Below are 6,380 nucleotides of genomic sequence, written 5' to 3'. Positions count from 1 at the left end.
TTGCACAAGCCAAGCATGTCCGCCATGATATCATGAGGCTCATCCTTCAATTAGAAAAAGACCACCGGTGATTGCGGCACATGGAAGTGAAACATGCATTTGGAAAATGTAAACAAAATAAAATACTTTTGGGCTCTGAGGACTTATGAGTTTCACAGGACTGCAATGTATCTGTGGATTTCAGAGCAGATGATGACATGGTCTAATTTGCATAATTGGCATACCACATGAATACTTTGAGGCCATGACCATACGGATACCAATACAATACAATACAATACAATACAATACAATACAATACAATACAATACAATACAATACAATACAATACAATACAATACAATACAGATACAGTGCTACCTCAGTTTTCCTTATTTCCTTAAGTACATCCAGTTGAATCCATTCATCCATTCAAAAAACACACAAAGCTAAATTAATCATAAATGACAAAAGAAATGGACAAATTAGATGCTAATGCTAACATTGAGCTTGGGCATCATTCCCGTTTTAAAAAGAGTGTGCTTTTTGAACGAGATGTTTGAAAGTATATTATGTATGTATATATCAATATGTATCATTTGAAAAACAGTCCGTGTATATAAATCCCACTCTCGAGGCTTCATTCATCAGTTTAGCTGCTATATTTAGCTCCTGCTTGCTAAGCAGCAGCTAGTGACCTTAGTAGTAGGTTAACGTCAAATACTGCATACATTTTTCTCACAATTTCTGACACATTGGGATAAAAAAAAAACAAGAATATGAATAAATCCAACTGTTTTAACAGCTTAGCTAGATTTTGAGCGGGATAGATGCTAATGCTGATGTTTATCTTGAGCTACAAATGCTAAGCGTAGCCAACATTTTACAGCCAATGTTCCTTTGAAAAAGATTTTTACAAGTCTAATTTGTATATCTATATATGTATACACTATACCTCACAGTTAGGCCGCTAACCTTTAGCCTATGCATGCTAACTAACAGCTAGTAGCCTGTTAGCCTGTAAACATGATTTTTTTTTACACTTTGGGACTAAAAAGTGAATAAGATAGGGAATAAGAGGTTTCCAACATTCTGTGCTACATTTAAACCGGTCATGGTAGATGCTAATGCTAACATTGAGCTTGGGCATCGTTCCCGTTTTAAAGAGTGTGCTTTTCGAACGAGATGTTTGAAAGTATATTATGTATATATATATCACTATGTATCATTTGAAAAACAGTCCATGTATATAAATCCCACTCTCGAGGCTTCATTCATCAGTTTAGCTGCTATATTTAGCTCCTGCTTGCTAAGTGGCAGCTAGTGACCTTAGTAGTAGGTTAACGTAAAATACTACATACATTTTTCTCAGAATTTCTGACACATTGGGATAAAAAAACAAGAATATGAATAAATCCAACTGTTTTAACAGCTTAGCTAGATTTTGAACGGGATAGAGGCTAATGCTGATGTTTATCTTGAGCTACAAATGCTAAGCGCCGTCCACATTTTGGCTTTTTTAGCGAGATGTTCGACGCCTGGGGCCCATCACCAAATTTAGTGACCCCCACGCTTGCCCTTGGTCCTGGGGTCCCGCCCCTCTTGGTAAACAGCCATGTCCATATTCAGCCCCCTAACCCCCCAGACGGGATCCATTAGCATTTTGGGGGTGCACAGCACTATCAATATTAATGCTTTGTGACTGAGGCGGCTTTTCTGGAACTTTCTCCCACATCAATATTGATGCTGTTGCCATACATTGCAGTCAGGACCCCCTTTAAGGATTTATAAGGGGGCAGAGGGGCGTCCATGTGAAGGAAGCCTTTCCTTTAAATGATGTACATTTTCCTGCACAGCAATTTCCATGGCAGCGAGGACAGGGATGGGGGGGTCGAGGATTCGTGACTCGCTTGATGAGATCCAAGTGGAAATGGGGAAAGGGGGGTGGCGGTGGGGGTGGCGGTGGAGCGATTTGGAGACAGATCCAATTCCCCTCGCAATGCTTTAGCAGAGATGATAGTCGTGGAAAAATGAATGTTTGATTTGGCGCCATCAGGGAACGCTCAGATGACAGCCTGTTGATTCTGGAAGCAGCGGTGGGGGGGCGGGGCAGTAGGGGTGTTTCTTTTTTGATGTCTTCACACGATGCCATGACAGCCCACCCTGACTCTCAAAATGTTCATTAAAATATTAGCTTTGGAGACGCGGTGCAATGTAGTATATCAACTGTCCGACCTTTTAGCGCGTGTAAATCATCGCCTTGTGAGTGGCGGCCATGTTTGTTGACGTTGTTAATAAAGTCATGCTGTCATGTTAAAAGGTAGAGTTTTAGAAGTTATACACGCACAAATTTATTAACATTCAACTTCGTTTTCAGCTTACTAGCCGACCCCATTTTGACTAACGGCACAATAAAAGAGTTTATGATGGTAAAATAGTTCAACAATTAGTTAATAGTAATTAGTATTAGTAATTAGCAGAGGTAGCAGGCATAGTTAGAATAGAGAGTAATTACAGTGCTACGTGATCTAATTGTAGCAACTCTAACATGCTAAAACTAAGTATAGCAGCTACCATACCAGCTACCAGGCCTGTTAGCATCATAAGAGACTGTAATTACAGTGCTACGTGAGCTAATTGTAGCAACTCTAACATGCTAAAATTAAGTATAGCAGCTACCATACCAGCTACCAGGCCTGTTAGCATAATAAGAGACTGTAATTACAGTGCTACGTGAGCTAATTGTAGCAACTCTAACATGCTAAAATTAAGTATAGCAGCTACCATACCAGCTACCAGGCCTGTTAGCATCATAAGAGACCGTAATTACAGTGCTACGTGAACTAATTGTAGCAACTCTAACATGCTAAAATTAAGTATAGCAGCTACCATACAGGCTACCAGGCCTGTTAGCATCATAAGAGAGTGTAATTACAGTGCTACGTAAGCTAATTGTAGCAACTCTAACATGCTAAAATTAAGTATAGCAGCTACCATACAAGCTACCAGGCCTGTTAGCATCATAAAAGTGCCAAATAATCGTGCCTTCAGCTTAATTAAAATACTTCACACTCAATATTGAAACTTGTAAACACCGGTTTTGAGATTTTATAGAGGAAAAAAAGTGAAACTGTAAGCCGGAAATAACGTGAATGCAAAGATGCTAAAGACAAGGATAACCCGGAGGTAGCCTCTGATGAGCTAGCATGGCAGGCATAGTTAGCATCAAATAAACTTGACAAAACATGACCACAGCTCTATTAATTGGACTTCACACTCTATATTGAACCTTGCAGACATAGCTTCCATGATCTATTGTGGAAATAGGCAAAAAAAATTTAAGCTAATGCTAAAGGTAGCAGGAATAGTTATAACTCTTAAAAATGCTGGGTTAAAAACAACCCATATTGTGGGTTATTTCAACCCAGCAAGTTGGGTTGCCAATATACAATATATATATATATATATATTTTCATGACACTATAGCAGGGGTCTCAAACATGTGGCCCATGGGCCAAATGTGGCCCGCAGGACACTAGTTTGAGGCCCCCGCCTTGATATGAAAGTTTAATGTTAGTGCGGCCCGCACAAGTTTGATATGGATGCTGTATGGTATCATGTACCCAGAAAAAATTATTACGTTTGATTCATGTTCATGTTAAAGTTAAATAACTGTTAATAGTTATCCTCCCTATCCGTGTGGAAGTGGTAAGTTTTTGGCTATTTAAGTTGAAAGGAAATAACTTGAAGGCTACCGTTTAGGTCGCTAGCTCTCTCGTTTGCAAGTTAGCATGTGTCTCAAGACCCTGCAGTTGCCCAATATGTTGTAAATAAAAAGAGTATAAATGTGACTATAGTCGTGTTTTGTCATGTCTACAGGGCTCTAATAATGCTTTGTTCATTTTAATCTGAAAAAAATCATTTGTCTACCCACCAACTATATGTGCTTTCTTAAGTTTTTATTATTTGTCGTTTTATTATTATTATATTTATTTATTACTGATTGATTGATTTTCTTTATTGTTGATTTGTTTATTTATTTTTCATCTTATTTTGTGCAGAAAAATAAAAATTAAGATATTTGAGAACAGTGGAATGTTTTATCAGAGCTTTTATTGTAGAAAATCGGAACCAAAGCCTTGAAAAAGTTTGTGTATTTTTCTGTTTTTAATAAATGCGTTTTGTTTTTTTTGGAAAACCTGATGCGGCCCAGCCTTGCCCAGACCCTAGCTCCAGTGGCCCCCAGGTAAATTGAGTTTGAGACCCCTGCACTATAGCGTCATGAAAGTTCCAGCTAACCCTGCCAAAACATGAAACTTTTAACGGTAACATTGCAAGCCGAATAATATAAATGCTACACGTCGCTAATAGGTGAAAATACTTCGTAGTTGTACGTACTTTGGCGACGAGCAACCAGTTCAAGTCCACAAACAAAAAAAAAAGTTCTTACTTGCTGAGACGCTCCCTTTAGCCGTCCCAGTACTTTAGCACGATGTCCAATGGTCCAGGAAGACGATTGTTGTTAACGTTTGGATAGCAGCAGCATCTTATTGATGCGTCAAGCATACACGGTTTGTCAGAGAATGAACACGTTGTTGATCGGGATGCCCCGCCCCCTTCCCCTCCCCCAATACACTTCATCAGGCCTTGTTACGTTTGGACGGCGAGTCAGCAGACAAAGAATGACCTCAATTCAAAGAGACATTTATCCTATCGATCTGGGCGGACGGACATGTCCCCCCTGTTCCCACTCCAAAAGGGGTGGCGGGGTGGTCAATTACCGTCACCGTGCATGTTTGAGGTTTCATTGTAGGGATGTCCAAACTTTGGAGTGAAAACTGAAAGGATCCCAGGGCCACTTTGATATTTTGTAAAGATACGCTAAGAAGTTCCATGCCTGACAGACATTGCTGCCCGATGGACGATCACATCGCAAGCCTCAAACTCACCACAACCTGCCGATAGTCACTTTTATTGCAAATGTTGATCCAAAATTGGAGGACATCAAAGTTGCAAGAGGGTTTGAAGGGGGAACAGCAAGCTGTCATAGCAAACGGTGGGATCCGGGCTTTATTATTAGAGTGGAAAAAATAAAACGTTTTTTATGGGTGTCTTCATTACCCACGGGGAGTCTTGCAAAATAACCCCCATCAATAAAAAAATAAATAATAAAATAGATTAAAAATTAAATAATAAAAAACACATTATAAATATGATATATATGCTATATACGTATGTTTTTTATACATCATGCACATAAGTTATATTAATATATGTGTGTAATAAATAGACAAATATAACATAAAAATATATATTGTATACTTGCAAAATAACCCCTATGAATAAAAAATAATGGGCTCCTACAGATTATAAATATGATAATATGCTATATATGTATTTTATATATGTTTGTATACGTATGTAATATGTTTTCCTTTTATTTTTTAATTATGTTTTACATATTGATAAATAAAACATCATGCACATAAGTTATATTAATATATGTATGTAATAAATAGAAAAATATAACATAAAAATATTTATTGTATACTTGCAAAATAACCCCCATGAATAAAAAAATAGTGGGGTCCTACAGATTATAAATATGATAATATGCTATATACGTATGTTTGTATGTTTGTATACGTATGTAATATGTTTTCCTTTTATGTTTTTAATATTTTTTACATATCGATAAATAAAACATCATGCACATAAGTTATATTAATATGTGTATGTAATAAATAGAAAAATATAACATAAAAAATGTATTGTATACTTGCAAAATAACCCCCATGAATAAAAAATAGCTGGGTCCTACAGATTATAAATATGATAATATGCTATATACACGTATGTTTGTATATGTTTGTATACTTATGTAATATGTTTTCCTTTTATGTTTTTAATATGTTTTACACAGTGATAAATAAAACATCATGCACATAAGTTATATTAATATATGTATGTAATAAATAGAATAATATAACATAAAAAATGTATTGTATACATGCAATGAAGTCACTTTGGTGCAGTAAAGTAATGTGTGCATATTATATATGTGTGCACAACAAACAAATATTCTTATTATTATTGATAGGATTTTTTCCATGCTGAGCTTTCAGTGGCATAAATGGCCAACGTCCAAAATTGAAGTGCAGAAAGTCATTCAGCTGCTGCCATTCAAAAGAGTGACAGCACATTGATTTACCTGCACACACACATGCACACATGATGCACACACACACACACACCTTTGGGCCACATGTGTTTTTTATATTCATACGGCGAGGAGGAGGGGAGAAAAAAATAATGTATGTCTCCAAAATGGAGGTTGAGGGGTCATGGTGTTTGGCCAGGAGTGACAGCTTTGAAATGAAGGCATAAGTCAATCGTGTGCT

The sequence above is a fragment of the Doryrhamphus excisus genome, linkage group LG5, assembly GCF_037039965.1.
Source record: "Doryrhamphus excisus strain RoL-2023G ecotype Guam linkage group LG5, RoL_Dexc_Guam_v1.1, whole genome shotgun sequence".
In the NCBI taxonomy this organism is placed as follows: Eukaryota; Metazoa; Chordata; class Actinopteri; order Syngnathiformes; family Syngnathidae; genus Doryrhamphus; species Doryrhamphus excisus.
Note: the sequence above shows the minus strand (reverse complement) of the source record.